This window comes from Mobula hypostoma, chromosome 22 (genome assembly GCF_963921235.1).
Source record: "Mobula hypostoma chromosome 22, sMobHyp1.1, whole genome shotgun sequence".
Lineage (NCBI taxonomy): Eukaryota > Metazoa > Chordata > Chondrichthyes > Myliobatiformes > Myliobatidae > Mobula > Mobula hypostoma.
The window spans coordinates 8,134,557-8,151,835 of record NC_086118.1 but is presented as its reverse complement, the minus strand read 5'-3'; the positions used below and the strand labels follow the sequence as shown (position 1 = coordinate 8,151,835).

The 17,279-nt window shown below is 42.6% G+C and overlaps 1 protein-coding gene across 4 annotated transcripts in view; it reads right to left on the bottom strand.

Annotated features, from left to right (window-relative positions):
- The window catches only part of spata20 (spermatogenesis associated 20), a 479,531-nt gene that overhangs the window by 365,882 nt on the left and 96,370 nt on the right, over nucleotides 1–17,279 (bottom strand). The gene's annotated exons all lie outside the window — the stretch shown is intronic.

Genomic DNA, 17,279 nt, shown 5'->3' with positions numbered 1-17,279 from the left:
TACTCTATTCCTCTAGAAATGAATGCCAACATTGCATTCGCCTTCTTCACTACTGACTCAACCTGGAGGTTAACTTTAAGGGTATCCTGTACCAGGACTCCCAAGTCCCGTTGCATCTCAGAACTTTGAATTCTTTCCTCATTTAAATAATAGTCTGTCCGTTTATTTTTTTCTGCCAAAGTGCACAACCATACACTTTCCAACATTATACTTCATTTGCCACTTTTCTGCCCGTTCTTCCAATCTATCCAAGTCTCTCTGCAGACTCTCCATTTCCTCAGCACTACCAGCCCCTCCACCTATCTTCGTATCGTCAGCAAACTTAGCCACAAAGCCATCTACTCCATAATCCAAATCGTTGATGTACAACGTAAAAAGAAGCGGCCCCAACACGGACCCCTGTGGAACACCACTGGTAACTGGCAGCCAACCAGAATAGGATCCCTTTATTCCCACTCTCTGTTTCCTGCCAATCAGCCAACACTCTATCCACGTATGTAACTTTCCCATAATTCCATGTGCTCTTATCTTGTTTAGTAGCCTCATGTGTGGCACCTTGTCAAAGGCCTTCTGAAAATCCAAATATACAACATCCACTGCATCTCCCTTGTCTAGCCTACTGGTAATTTCCTCAAAAAATTGTAATAGGTTTGTCAGGCAGGATTTTCCTTTAAGGAATCCATGCTGAGTTCTGCCTATCTTGTCATATGCCTCCAGGTACTCTGTAACCTCATCCTTGACAATCGACTCCAACAACTTCCCAAACACCGATGTCAAGCTAGCAGGTCTATAATTTCCTTTTTGCTTCCTTGCCCCCTTCTTAAATAGCAGAGTGACATTTGCAATCTTCCAGTCCTCTGGAACCATGCCAGAATCTATCGACTTTTGAAAGATCATCGCTAGTGCCTCTGCAATCTCCACAGCTACTACCTTCAGAACACGAGGGTGCATTCCATCTGGTCCGGGAGATTTATCACTATATTCAGGCAAGGGGAATATGCACTGTGTGTTTAATATTAAATTTGTTAGATAAACCCTTTTAGAAATGAAATTGAGTGTATTAGCCACTTATCACCTATATTCCGGTCGTGATTCACACCCCCTCCCCCGAACAGATTGGTGTTACGTACCCCGTAACTGGGTTGCCAAACCAGCAGAAATGGATCACTCAGTTGGAGTTTGGATTACTAGAACTAAGAAAGTTTTATTAAAGAAACAAGCAACACAGTAATCGAAAGGATAATAAATGCAACAGTTCAGCAATGATAAACACACATGTGCACAGAATTAAGATAACAGCATCAATCAAGCTCTATCGTTGTCTAGGGGTAAATGACCAAATTTCAAAGTGACTCAAAGTTCAGTCCAGTTTAGTAGTTCAGTTCGCAGTAATCGTTGCCATGGCGATGGACAATGTGGGGGGAGAGAGAGAGAGAGAGAACGGGAACGACTGATCATTCAGAAACGGCTTCCACTCACAGACCGGCGATAATTGCTCACAAGCAGCTTTTGGGCAGGTCCTTGGTGATGTCACCTGAGGTCACCGACTGTGACCCCTCCTCCAGATGCGGTCGATCCTCTGCAGTGAACCCGGCACCCAAGCAAGGGCGGACACACACCGGGTTCCGGCTGATCGTACCTTTCCACCCTGTGCGTTGTCCGATACTTCCCACCGACTCGTGAGAGGCGCACCGCTTCCAGGGTCTCGTTACCTCGGGTGTCGTGTGTCCTGCCTTAGTGAACCTGTCCCTTTTTATCCCCCTGCTGGGGTATCGCCTGTCCATCACTTCAAACAGTTCAGGGTTCAAAGGGGGAGCCGCTCCAGACAGCTTTCTCTCCCCCGTCCCTTCATTACACATCTCCAGACGCTGCTCCATTGTTCCTTATCTCTCCTTCCCCTGAGGACAGGTGGCAGACCACTCGCTGATGTCACTGATGCTAACCCAGGCCAGCAAACATCTTAATTTTATGTGTATTCTCGTCACAATGGCCAAAAACGATTTGTAGAGAAAAAAAATCAACATGCGCACTGGTGCCCGTGCAAGGCTTCATGGTCATTGTAGTCTCTCTCGGGGTAAACACAACGTATTTGACTGCTACTCTTGTCCGTTGGCAATCCTAACCCCCCACCCCCCGCGGGTCGGCCGGCTCGCAGTGCAAAAAAGGTTGGGGACCCCTGCCCTTGATCAACAGCATATGTTATTTAGAGTCATACAGCATGGGGAAAAAAAGCCATTTGGCCTAGCATGTCCATGCCAATTGTGTTGCATAGTGAGCTAGTCTCATCAGCCTGATTTTGGCCCATAGCCTCTAAACCTCCCCTATCTATGTACTGATCTAGATGGTTTTAAGTGTTGCTGACATGTCCATCTTAACCACTATTTCTGGCAACACATCCTCTATATGAAGAAGCTGCCCCAATGTCCCATTTCAATCTATCATCTCTGCCTCTTGTTTTTACCCACCTCCCTCAGTCTTTCTATGCCTCTTGATCTTACCTCTATCAAGTCACCCCTCCATCTTCCACATTTCAGGGAATAAAGTCTTAGTCATGATGAAATGGCGGAGCAGACCAAATGGCCTAATTCTGCTCCTATATTTTATGGTTTTAAAGTCTAAGGTCCAGATAAACGCTCTTTGTAACTCAGGCTCCCAAGTCGAGGCAACATCCTAGTAAACATTCTCCGTATCCTTTCCAGTTTAATAACATCTTTCCTACAACAGGATGACCAAAGCTGTACATAATACTCCAAGCTCATTTCACCAACATCTTACATAACTGCAACATAACTTCCTGACTCCTGCAGTGAAATAACAACCTCCCTAAAGTCTGGCAGCCGAAACTGTACACAGTATTCCAGTCTTGGCCTAATCAATGTTTTTTTGATGTTGTATCATAATCTTCATGCTCTTTTTTTTTTTCAAATCCTGGTTCATGAAGGGGTTTTCTTCAACACCTTATCTCTCTGAGCTGACACCTTTAAGGATCCTTGGACATGAACACAGAAGTCCCCCTTTTCTCCTTGAACCTTAGCATATATCATGGATCCAACTGTCAGGATTGGGTTCCATCTGACATCGTTCACTCACACATCACTGTGGATTAAAATATCCTGTTGCCTTCAATTACCCTCCTCACAATCAACAGAACCGTGTCACCTACAAACTTATTAAATTAATATCCAGACTATTATGTGATATATACAAAACTCCCAGCACCAATCCCATAGGATATCATTCGTCAGAGGCTTCTTATCACAAAAACAAATCCTCTACCATCACTTTGTCCCATTTTATTAAGCTAATTTTGCCCATTTGTCCCAGACTTCATGTAGATAGATCATGTTTGGTTCAGTTCAGGTAGTCAGAGTTGAGACAGGATGGTCATCATATAACAAAATCTAAAGAATTTGTTTGGGTAAATAACATGTATTTCTGGTGGCATTTGCCTTCTTCCAGTTGTCTTTGTCGCTTAAATCAATGAGCATATATTTTTTTTACAGGGAAGTTTTTATTTATTATTATTATTTCTGGGAGCACCAGCAAGGACAGCACTTATTATCCTGGCCTTGAGAAGGTGATGGCAAGTCATGTTCTTGAGCTCCTGCAGTCCTCTTGGTGGAGGTATTTGGTCAGTTCTATTAAGCAAGAAGTTTCACAATGAACTCCAGTAAATTGGTCAAATATGACTATCCTTTCATAAAATCATGTTGCCTTTACCTGATTATCTTGAATTTTCTGAGTGCTCTGTGATAATCTCTTTTAGTTACATCCCAATGGCAGATGTTAAGCCAAGAGGTCATAGAGTCTTCTGCTTTCTACAAGTGTTTGTATTTCCTTCCTTTTTTTTTGAATTATCAAGTTATGCATTTCCAATTTAAGGGAATCTCCCTAAGTCAAGGGAACATTGGAAAAGTAAAACCACTGCATCCACATCTCACTAGGCACTTCTTTTAAGATCCTGGGATGAAGTCCATCAGGATCCAAGGACTCAGCCAGCCACAGCTCCACCAATTTCCTCTGTACCTCTTCCTTGATGACAGCAATTCTCCCAAGTTGCCTTCACCCTTCCAGTTACCTGATTTGTAGCTATTTCAGGAAATGATACTTGAATCTTCTATAATAGAAAAAAGAGGCATAATGGCTATTTAATTCACTAGCCATATCCTTATTTTCCCTTAATGTTCTCAGATCCACTTTCTATCTTCTAACACTCACCTTGTATACTTTCTTTTCTCCTCAATTTTAAGTACCTGTAGAAAGTCTTGCTATCCATTTTGACACTTACAGCTTGGTTTGCCTAGTAATTTATTTTTTATTAATTTTTTCATCATTCTTTGCCAGTTTATATGTTCTGTCCAATTATCGGGAACAATTGACTGCCATTCTTCAATTATATTATTTTTATGTAAGTCTGGTACTATCTTTGACTTTATTAGATAACTATAGATTTGGACATGGTGGGCCAGAGAACTTGTACTTATACCAAATAATCCTGGACAAGCATAAAAATTAGGGATATGGTTCTCTAAATTTTGCATTAAAAACCCAAGTAAAAGTAGATTATTTGCAAAGTTTATAGAGACTTAATTTTGTTCATCAGAAGGCTTTGTTCAAGTCACAGTAACTGGAAGTCTAAGACTGGAGAACACATTGCAATGTGCAATTACCAATTTCCTCAAACACATTATCCAACTTTACTGGGTTAATGGCAACCCTCTCAACTCCTAGTCAATGTTTCTGGGTTTGAGCCCCACAACACACAAAGCCCAGTGCTGCAGGAAAGCTACTCTGATGAAAGTAGTTGGGGGACAAGAAGACTGAAGGGTATAAAGAGAAGATCTCTTGAGTGAATGAGATTGGTGACTGTGAACTATTCACAAGTAGGGCTGAAACAGAGGTCTATTTTTTTTTTCAGATATCCAGCCATTGCACAGGCCTATATACACTTAGTTGGCCACTTTGATAAATATAGGAGTGTACCTAATAATGTGGCCACAGGAGTAGAAACTGATGTGGTCTTTTGCTACTATGGCCCATCCACTTCAAGGTTCAATATGGTGTGCATTCAGGGATGCATACTATTGTTGTAACGTGTGGTTATTTGAGCTACTGTCGCCTTCCTGTCAGCTTGAACCAGTCTGGCCATTCTCCTCTCTCATTAACAGGCACTTTTGCCCACAGAACTGCCATTCACTGGATCTCTTTTTTTGTTTGTTTTTTGCAACATTCTCTGTAAACTATGGAGACTGTTGTACGTGCAAATCCTAGGAGATCAGCAGTTTCTGAGATACTCAAACTACCCCGTCCAGCACCAACATTCATTCCATGGTCAAAGTCGTTTAAATCACATTTCTTCCACATTTTGATGTTTGGTCTGAACAACAACTGAACCCTTTGACCATGTCTGCATGTTTTTATGGATTGGGTTGCTGACACATGATTGGCTGAATAGATAGATGCATTAATGAGCAGGTACAAGAGTCCCCGGCTTTACGAACGTTCGCTTTACGAAACCTCACTGTTACAAAAGACCTACATTAGTAACCTGTTTTCACTAACAGAAAGTGTTTTCACTGTTACGAAAAAAGCAGCACGTGAAAAAAATCAGCGCGATAAAAGGCAGCGCGTGCCCCAACCAGCTGCTCTCCCCCGGATTCGGAACTACAATCACGCCAGCATTGCTTAAACACGTGCCTGTGAGCAGCCGTTTGCAAGATGAGTTCTATGGTATCGGAAAAGCCTGAAAGAGCTCGTAAGGGTGCTATACTTAGCGTAAAACTAGACATAATTAAGCGTTTTGATCGTGGTGAACGAAGTAAGGACTAAGTAAGTTTGGCTTGTGGAAGCTGACGGAAGATGATGTTGAAGAGGTTTTGGCATCCCATGACCAAGAACTGATAGATGAAGAGCTGATGCAATTGCAAGAGGAAAGGATAACAATCGAAACCGAATGAGTAATGCTAAAGTACCACTTTAATTTTGAAAGGGTACGTCGGTTTAGGGGATATTTGCAGGATGATTTGAGTGCTTACAAAGAACTGTATCATAGAAAAATGCGCGAGGCTCAGCAGTCAAGCAAGCCTTCCACATCAGTCACAGCAGACAACGAACCTCGACCTTCGACATCGAGGCAGGCAGTCATAGGAGAGATGAGCTGCCCGCTCTAATGGAAACAGACGACGAAATGACACCCCAGTGTCCCACCACCCCTACACCCAGGCCGCGGACAGATACCGATTCACAGAGAATGCAGCAGTAGCCGGGAGACACACAGCACATCTTTAAGAAAAAAGCCGAAATAAACATGCTAATTAATTACGTGCCGGGCAGCACCTAATTAATTAGCATGTCTATTTCGGCTTTTTTCTTAAAGATGTGCTGGATGCCTCCCCGTTACCACTGTACCCCTGCAGGCTTCGCAGATCGGTATCGGTTTGCTGCCTAGAGTGTGGGTGCCACTGCAGCACCCAAGCTCCCAACGACTCAGTCTAACACACCACCATCAGTGTGCTCGGTGCTTTCCCAATTCCAGTAAGTGATACTACACTGTACATACATTATTTCTACTTTATATCAGCTGTGTATTTTTACATGTTATTTGGTATGATTTGGCAGCTTCATAGCTTAAAGGTTACTGGAGAGCGCTTGCGCCGTGTCTTTGCCGACGGCGCTTGTGTGAGATTTTCGCTACGGAGAACAGTTCAGGCAATGATTGTGGAAAAGTATTTCTACTTTATATAAGCTATGTATTTATCATATCATTCCTGCTTTTACTATATGTTACTGTTATTTTAGGTTTTACGTGTTATTTGGCATGATTTGGAAGGTTATTTTTGGGTCTGCGAACGCTCACAAAATTTTCCCATATAAATAAATGGTAATCGCTTCTTCGCTTTATGACATTCCAGCTTACGAACCATTTCATAGGAACGCTCTGCCTTCGGATGGCGGGGGAAACCTGTATATAGATGTAACTAATAAAGTGGCCACTGAGAGTATGTAAACATAACAAATCCCACAGCAGCAGAAGGAGGTCAGGTCTGCGAAGCATCCTGGACAATATTTATCCTTCAATCACTCATGCTAAACAGATTATCCATTTATTAATGTGTGTGTGGGATTTTATTAAGTACTAACGGTTGCTGAATTTCTTACATTAAAATAGTGACTACATTTGAGAATACTACACTTGGAAAGTCCTGAGGTCATGAGAAGATGCGATTTAAGTTCTTCGTTTTCTCTCTTAATGGCCATGATGAGGCTCCTCTGATCAAATGATTGTGAAGCTGATTAATTTGTGCTCTCTGTCACTCTACACTCTGCCTTTGACACTTACATACCATGACTGACGCATGAGCAAGAGCTAATGAGCAAGTCCGACATCCGGAGCAAACTTGCCTGTCCTCCATCGACAATATCAACTCTGAATCACAATGACATTTTTAACAGATTGAGATCTGTGCTTTAAGGACTTGTTCTTTTGTAGGAAGTTTAACCATTCTTCACACCATTCAGTAATTCTTGTTACCTTCTCAGAGAGCCTAATTAATTCTGATTCTGTTTCTTCCGTCATATCTTCTCTGTTTCTCCCCACGGTGGCTATATTTCAATGAGATGTGGTAACAACAGTGAAACAAAGGTATTACATTCTAACTGATATTTCCACAAAATACTCACAAATATTAAAATCTGGGAATTGCTAAAGGAGAAAAGGTAGTCATGACTTGTACTGATGTCCCAAAAGTAGTTTACAGCCAAGCTCTTTTGGAGCATTTTGTAGGAAGTGTGACAACCCATGAACAGCAATGGTTAAAGCTAAATGTTCAGTCATGGTGAAAAAGAGCTGTGTATCAATTTGTTCAGCAGCGTACCATAGAAGTATTTTCACATATCTGAGAGGGTAGGAAGGGCTAAAACTTGGTACTTTTAATTCTGCATCAGCTACTGAATGAAGCATCAGTTTAGATCTTTGTGCCTCAAGCTCCTGGAGTGAAATTAGAACCTGCAAACTTTTGATTCAGAGGTAAGAATGCCAGCAAGAGCCAGACCTATTCTATTCAGCTAGTCCACCTTCTACTATTCTGGTCCCTACTTAGCTTTAAAACACTACCACAATCATAGTGTGGTTATTAAATAATCAGAGCAATCAATCTCCATTCATTAGTAATTGCAGACAAGAATCGCAGACATAATGGAAGAAAAATTCCAGTTTTTGACAGCTTTGGGAGAAGCAGACAGTGATAAATTGTGTTTTCTTGAATCAGAACAAGCCAGTGATATTCTGAGGTCATGGTTAGAACTAAAAGTGCAGCCGATGCTATTTGCAAGACATATAAACAACTGGTACTCAAGGATATTTGGTTGTCTTCTTTCAATAAAGAGTCATAAACATAAACCAGAGTTAATTTATAAAAGTTTGCTCAAGCTCTACAAAAGAAAAATTAGGAGGCGAAATATATTCCCAAGGTCAGAAAATGAGTTGAAAAAGCAGAACTGCACATGATAGCGAAGTATTCAAATCCCAGAGGATATAGTTAAAATATCAGGAATGCAGGAGTAAAAACAAATCAAGAGGAATTTTTCAACCAAGAGGATAATAGATGTGGATTACATCATCAGGGTCAGAAAGAAATGGACAAGGCTGAGGCACATCAAGAAAGATCTTACAATTATCCCACAAAGAACAATGAGCAACTGATCTATTTCTAGTGACTTTGGTTGAAGGACAAATGTTGGTGAGGCACTGCAGAAACATGCCATTCCTCTTCAACTACTGTTGTAGGAACATTGATATTTAATGATTTGCTGAAACTGCTAGACCAAACTTTGTTTTAACATCTCAGCCAAAGTTGGAGCACATGAGATACTGAGATGAACAAAGGTGTTTGGAGAAAGAGTGATGAAGCAAATGGGAGCTGAAATGAAAATATTTGAGTTTTTTGTGCTGTTTAAAATATCTTGCAGTCATAATACTTGAAATAATTTGTTGCTTTGTTAATTTTTCATACACAGTGGATTCCAATTAATTGGGATATATCAGGACCTGTATACCTTGGCCCATTTAAGCAGCTGCCACAATTAACCGAAGCTTCATGGAAATTAAAGAGGTATTAAAAAAAAGACAAATTATCATTTAACTGAGTAACTGATTAAGTATTTAGAAATTAGAACACTATCAATACTACTACAGTACTATAAAACTGTATATTATTTCCTAATATTTATCGACAGAGGAATTAATCTGCCATGTTCTTCTGATTGACTGTAAATGAACAAAATCAGTGCAGGCACTTAGTGGAAATATGAATTGTCCTCCCACAATCCTTTGACAATTACATCCTCCAAATCTTCATTTTCATTGTAACATTCAAGATTGTCAATACCTCAAATTCTTCATTATTGCTAATTTGTTGAAGTAGTAAAATTGTTTCATTTTCATTCCAAGCCATTTCTGGCATCTCCAAGCCTGAATGCTTGAAAACACAGTCAGCAAACAGTTTTGAATTGTCTGTTTATTTCTCACCAAATATCAGTGACAAAAATCACTGGTTTTTGAACACAAACATACACAACTAATGCTATGTAGTGTAAAAACTGCTCACTCTAAGCACAGTGTGGTGACTAAAAGCAACACAGGTGCACACGACTGACACTAGTTAGAAACTGTTGGGTAAGTCTCCTGCCCCAACTAAGTGGCATAGTGTCCCAAATAAACAGCAGGAATCCCAGCTATTTCCTTGATTAGCTTTTGTTCTTTTAAGAGTTGGCCCAAGTAAGCAGCTGCCTTGATTACCCAATGGCTCAATCAACTGGAAGACACTGTATTACATACAAGTACAACAAGGCATGAATAAAAGTCACTGCATTTGGTCCAGAGATCACACAATAGTATCCCAAAGGTAGAATGGAGTAACATAAAAGCCAGAAGAACTGTGTTATTCTGCTATTAATTAAATAAGATATTAAGTCATGGTTCCAATCATCTTAGCTGAATGAAAAACAAATTCCCATGCCACTATTTGAACACTGAGGGAAGGACATCTGCACTGAGTTCATCAAAGAGCTTCTTTTCAGTCTGTGCATAAACTTTGACACAAATGTCCACACCATACACAAATTTGCCTGTTTCATTATTAATACCATCAGAGTTCAAACTCAACAACACAGATGAATCCCTCTTACCTAAATCAGTATTCCTAGCATCCACTCCTGGACTATACTGTGCTATGTTCTATGAACTAAGACAAAAACAACAGGAATTCTGCAGATGCTGGAAATTCAAGCAACACACATCAAAGTTGCTGGTGAACGCAGCAGGCCAAGCAGCATCTATAGGAAGAGGCGCAGTCGACGTTTCAGGCCGAGACCCTTCGTCAGACTGCGCCTCTTCCTATAGATGCTGCTTGGCCTGCTGCGTTCACCAGCAACTTTGATGTGTGTTGCTTCTATGAACTAAGTACAGTTTCTGGAAGTCCAACAATTATCGACTTGGCCTCCTACTAGAGGAGAGCAACTACGCATTACTAAAATGCTTCAGTATCTACAAAGGTTTTTGGGCTGAGTATTGTATCCAATCAACAAGTCCTTCTATCTATTTTAGAAGTAACCCTACTTCACCCAGAGATAATACACTCTTAGTTAATATTGATGGGAGAGTATAGCAGGTTTAGGACATCAGCACAATGCTATAGGCATCCTCACTCTGCAGCATCCGCTTTAAGTTTCAGATGAGACATTAAACCAAGACTGCATCTGCCTTATCAAGTGAGAATAAGATACTCCTATTCAAACAGCTCTGAGTTTCCACTCCTCCACTATTAATAAAAGAAATCAAGAGATTGAAGTTCCTCTCCTGGTCTAAGGAAATCACACCATGCCATTTTGAAATATATTAAAGTGTAGACTTCCAAATGTTGACATCTATGCAGCACTGCTGCAGCAAAAGGTAATGTCCTGGCTAGAGAAAATAAGGCCATATAATGTTATACCTGATAATCTATGTTTCCACTGTGCTAACCTCATAAAGAACATCCTACTGCCAGTGACAGACGAAAAATAAGAACCAACACATTTTCAACTCAAGAACCAGGTATGTCTGAGCTGTTCAGAGACCAATATCTGTTGAGCAACACACACAAAATTCTGGAGAAACTCATCAGACAACGCAGCATCAGACTAAGCTGAAAGAATGAACAATCAACCCACATGAAATGCTGGTGGAACACAGCAAGCCAGGCAGCATCTATAGGAAGAAGTACAGTCAACGTTTCAGGCCGAGACCCTTCGTGGTGGACTTGAATGGCTCAGGGACAGGAATAGTTACTTCAAGTTCCCGGTTTTAGATATTTCAGAAAGGACAGGGAGGGAGGCAAAAGAGGCGGGGGCGTGGCACTGTTGATCAGAGTTAGTGTCACGGCTGCAAAAAAGATAGATGTCATGGAGGGATTGTCTACGGAGTCTCTGTGGGTGGAGGTTAGGAACAGGAAGGAATCAATAACTTTACCGGGTGTTTTTTATTGGCTGCCCAATAGTAACAGGGATATCAAGGAGCAGATAGGGAGACAGATCCTGGAAAGGTGTATTAATAACAGTTGTCGAGATGGGAAATTTTAATTTCCCAAATATTGATTGGCATCTCCCTAGAGCAAGGGGTTTAGTTGGGGTGGAGTTTGTTAGGTGTGTTCAGGAAGGGAATAATTTCCCACCAGTTAACTTCTCACGGTCCTTATTTGAGAGTTAATGTTTAGCACTTTTGAGCACTTTGTACAATAGGCATCCCTGTCATGTTACGTTCTTTTTTTCTTATTTTATTTTTACACATGTCTGAGCTTATATGTTCTTGTTGATTTCATTGTTTTTTTTGAAAATTTTGAAAATAAAGTATTTTAAAAAAAGGGAATTAGCAGAGCCAGAAGGGGCCATGAGAAGGCCTCAGCGGGCAGGATTAAGGAAAACCCCAACGCATTCTACAAGTATGTTAAGAGCAAGCGGATAAGACGTGAAAGAATAGGACATATCAAGTGTGACAGTGGTAAAGTGTGTATGGAAACAGAGGAAATAGCAGAGGTACTTAATGAATACTTTACTTCAGTATTCACTATGGAAAAGGATCTTGGCGATTGTAGTGATAACTTGCAGCAGACTGAAAAGCTTGAGCATGCAGATATTAAGAAAGAGGATGCACTGGAGCTTTTTGAAAGCATTAAGTTGGATAAGTCACCTGGACCAGATGAGATGTACCCCAGCCTACTGTGGAAGGCGAGGGAGGAGATTGCTGAGCCTCTGGGGATGATCTTTGAATTATCAATGGGGACGGGAGAGGTTCCAGAGGGTTGGAGGGTTGTGGATGTTGTTCCTTTATTCAAGTAAGGGAGTACAGATAGCCCAGGAAATTATAGACCAGTGGGTCTTACTTCAGTGGTTGGTAGGTTGATGGAGAAGATCCTGAGAGGCAGGATTTCTGAACATTTGGAGAGGTATAATATGATTAGGAATAGTCAGCATGGTTTTGTCAAGGGCAGGTTGTGCCTTATGAGCCTGGTTGAATTTTTTGAGGATGTGACTAAACACATTGATGAAGGAAGAGCAGTAGATGTCGTGTGTATGGATTTCAGCAAGGCATTTGATAAGGTATCCCATGCAAGGCTTATTGAGAAAGTACGGAGGGGTGGGATCCAAGGGGACATTGCTTTCTGGATCCAAAACTGGCTTGCCCAAAGAAGGCAAAGTGTGGTTGTAGATGGGTCATATTTTGCATGGAGGTTGGTGACCAGTGGAGTGCCTCAGGGCTCTGTTCTGGGACCCATACTCTTCATGATTTTTATAAATGACCTGGATGAGGAAGTGGAGGGATGGGTTAGTAAGTTTGCTGATGACACAAATGTTGGAGGTGTTGTGGATAGTGGGGAGGGCTGTCAGAGGTTACAGCGGGACATTGACAGGATGCAAAACTGGGCTGAGAAGTGGCAGATGGAGTTCAACCCAGATAAGTGTGAAGTGGTTCATTTTGGTAGGTCAAATATGATGGCAGAATATAGTATTAATAAGACCATAAGACAAAGGAGCACAAATCAGCCATTCAGCCCATCGAGTCTGCTCCACCATTTTATCATGAGCTGATCCATTCTCCCATTTAGTTCCACTCCCCCGCCTTCTCACCATAACCTTTGATGCCCTGGCTACTCAGATACCTATCAATCTCTGCCTTAAATACACCCAATGACTTGACCTCCACTGCTGCCCATGGCAACAAATTCCACAGATTGACCACCCTCTGGCTAAAACAATTTCTTAACATCTCTGTTCTGAATGGGCGCCCTTCAATCCTTAAGTCATGCCCTCTCGTACTAGACTCCCACACCATGGGAAACAACTTTGCCACATCCACTCTGTCCATGCCTTTCAACATCCGAAATTTTTCTATGAGATCCCCCCCCATTCTTCTAAACTCCAAGCAGTACAGTCCAAGAGCAGTCAAACGTTCCTCATATGTTAACCCTCTCATTCCCGGAATCATTCTATTGAATCTTCTCTGAACCCTCTCCAACGTCAGCACATCCTTTCTTAAATAAGGAGCCCAAAACTGCACACAGTACTCCAAGTGAGGTCTTACCAGTGCCTTATAGAGCCTCAACATCACATCCCTGCCCTATATTCTATTCCTCTAGAAATGAATGCCAACATTGCATTCAACTTCTTCACCTGGATGTTAACCTTAAGGTATCCTGCACCAGGACTCCCAAGTCCCGTTGCATCTCAGAACTTTGAATTCTCTCCCCATTTCAATAATAGTCTGCCCGTTTATTTCTTCTGCCAAAGTGCATAACTATACACTTTCCAACATTGTATTTCATTTGCCACGTCTTTGCCCATTCTTCCAATTTATCCAAGTCTCTCTGCAGCCTCTCTGTTTCCTCAGCACTGCCGACCCCTCCACCTGTCTTTGTACTATCAGCAAACATAGCCACAAAGCCATCTATTCCATAATCCAAATCGTTGATGTACAATGTAAAAAGAAGCGGCCCCAACACAGACCCCTGTGGAACACCACTGGTAACCGGCAGCCAACCAGAATAGTTTATTCCCACTCTCTGTTTCCTGCCAATCAGCCAAAGTTCTATCCACGTATGTAGCCTTCTTGTAATTCCATGGGCTCTTATCTTGTTTAGCAGCCTCATGTGCGGCACCTTGTCAAAGGACCTCTGAAAATCCAAATACACAACATCCACTGCTCTCCCTTGTCTAGCCTACTTGTAATTTCCTCAAAAAATTGCAATAGGAAACCATGCTGAGTCCTGCCCATCTTATCATATGCCTCCAGGTACTCTGTAACCTCATCCTTGACAATCGACTCCAACAACTTCCCAAACACCGATGTCAAGCTAACAGGTCTATAATTTCCTTTTTGCTTCCTTGCCCCCTTCTTAAATAGCGGAGTGACATTTGCAATCTTCCAGTCCTCCGGAACCATGCCAGAATCTATTGACTTTTGAAAAATCATTGCTAATGCCTCTGCAATCTCCACAGTTACTTCCTGCAGAACACGAGGGTGCATTCCGTCTGGTCCGGGAGATTTAACTACCCTTAGACTATTCAGCTTCCTGAGTATTTTCTCTGTCGTAATTGTAACTGCACACACTTCTCTTCCCTGACACCCTTGAGAGTCCGGTATACTGCTGATGTCTATCTCAGTGAAGACTGATGCAAAATATTCATTCAGTTCCTCCGCCATCTCCTTATCTCCCATTACTATTTCTCCAGCATCATTTTCTATCGGTCTTATATCTACTCTCACCTGTCTCTTACTCTTTATATACTTGAAAAAGCTTTTAGTATCCTCTTCGATATTATTTGCTAGCTTCCTTTCATAGTTCATCTTTTCCCTCTTAATGACCTCCTTTTGTAAGCTTTTAAAAACTTCCCAATCCTCTGTCTTCCCACTAATTTTTGCTTCCTTGTATGCCCTCTCCTTTGCTTTAACTTTGGCTTTGACTTCTCTTGTCAGCCACGGTTGCATTCTTTTTCAATTCAAAAATTCCTTCTTTTTCGGAATATATCTGTCTTGCATCTTCCTCACTTCTCGCATAAACTCCAGCCACTGCCGCTCGGCTGTCTTTCCCGCTAGTGTCCCCTTCCAGTCAAATTTGGCCATTTCCTCTCTCATGCCACTCTAATTTCCTTTACTCCACTGAAATACCGACACATCAGATTTCGGCATCTCTTTCTCAAGTTTCACGGTGAACTCAATCATGTTATGATCACTGCCTCCTTAGGGTTCCTTCACCTCAATCTCTCTAATCACCTCTGGTTCATTACACAATACCCAATCCAGTACAGCCGATCCCCTAGTGGGCTCAACAACAAGCTTTTCTAAAAATCCATCTCATAGACATTCTACAAATTCTCCTTCTCTTGAGATCCAGTGCCGACCTGATTTTCCCAATCCACTCGCACATTAAAATCCCCCACAATTATCATATCACTGCCCTTCTGGCAAGCCTTTTCTATTTCCTGTTGTAATTTGTAGTCCACATCACTGCAGCTGTTTGGAGGCCTATAAATAACTGCCATCAGGGTCCTTTTACCGCTGTGATTTCTTAGCTCACCCGTGTATCCTTGGACGTTCAGCTCCCAGAGACATGCATCCTTTAGCCAAGTCTCAGTGATGGCCACAATATCATACCTGCCAATCTGTAGTTGTACGACAAGATCATCCACCTTATTCCTTATGCTGCGTGCATTTAAGTATAACACCTTAAGACCAGTATTTGGTACTTCTTGCTTTGATTGCACTGTAACTCATCCCAATGACTGCAAATTTGCCCCATCATCTGCCTATCCTTCCTGACATCTTTACCGCTCACTACCTTAGATTTATTTGTTTTCCCCCTCCTCCGCTCTATCATTCTGGTTCCCACCCCCCTGCCAAATAAGTTTAAATCCTCCCCAGCAGCTCTATTAAACCTTCCCGCCAGGATATTGGTCCCCTTCGAGTTCAGGTGTAATCCGTCCTTTCTGAACATGTCATACTTCCCCCAGAAGAGATCCCAATGATCCAAGAATCTGAAGCCCTGCCCCCTGCACCAGTCTCTCAGCCACGCATTCATCTGCCTGATCCTACTATTCTTGCCCTCGCTAGCACGTGGCACAGGTAGCAATCCTGAGGTTACGACCCTGGAGGTCCTGCTTCTCAGCTTCCTTCCTAACTCCCAGAAATCTCTCTTCAGGAGCTCCTCCCTTTTCCTATCTATGTCATTGGTACCAACATGTACCAAGACAACTGGCTGCTCGGCCTCTCCCTTCAGAATACCCTGAACCCAATCCGAGACATCCCGTACCCTGGCACCTGGGAGGCAACACACCATGAGGGTATCTCTATCAGGCTCAAGGAATCTCCTGTCTGTCCCCCTGACGATGGAATCCCCTATGACTACCGCATTCCTCTTCTCCCTTCTTCCCTCCTGCAGCCAGGCTCAGTGACAGAGACCCAGTCACAATGGCCATCCCCTGTCAGGTCATCCCCCTCAACAGCATCCAAAACGTTGCTGAGGGTGGTAGCCACAGGGGTGCTCTCCACTATCTGGGCATTTCTCTTCCCTTTCCTGACAGTCACCCAGTTTTCTGACCCCTGTAGCCTAGGGATGACTACCTCCCTGTAGCTCCCGTCTATCACTTCTTCACTTTCCCTAATAAGCAGTAGGTCATCAAGCTGCAGCTCCAGATCCCTAACATGGTCTCTGAGGGGCTGCATCTCGGTGCACCTGGCGCAGATGTGGCCATCAGGGAGGCTGGAGGTCTCCCAAGGTTCCCACATCTGACACCCTGAACAAAGCACTAACCCTGCAGACACGCTACCTAATTCTACAGGAATGAAACAAGGAAAAATAAGTCAACTCACCCACTTACCTCGCCAAACACACAAACTTTTTAAACTGTCAGCTCATACCGTTAGCTGTGTGAGCCCTGCTGAACAGCGTAGGTGTTCTGCGAAACGATCTCCCAGTCTGTGTCGGGTCTCGCCAATATATAGAAGGCCACATCAGGAGCACCGGACGCAGTATATCACCCCAGTCGACTCACAGGTGAAGTGTCGCCTCACCTGGAAGGACTGTCTGGGGCCCTGAATGGTAGTGAGGGAGGAGGTGTAAGGGCATGTGTAGCACCTGTTCCGCTTACAAGGATAAGTGCCAGGAGGGAGATCGGTGGGGAGGGATGGGGGTTATGAATGGACGAGGGAGTCATGTAGGGAGCGATCCCTGTGGAAAGCAGCGGGGGGG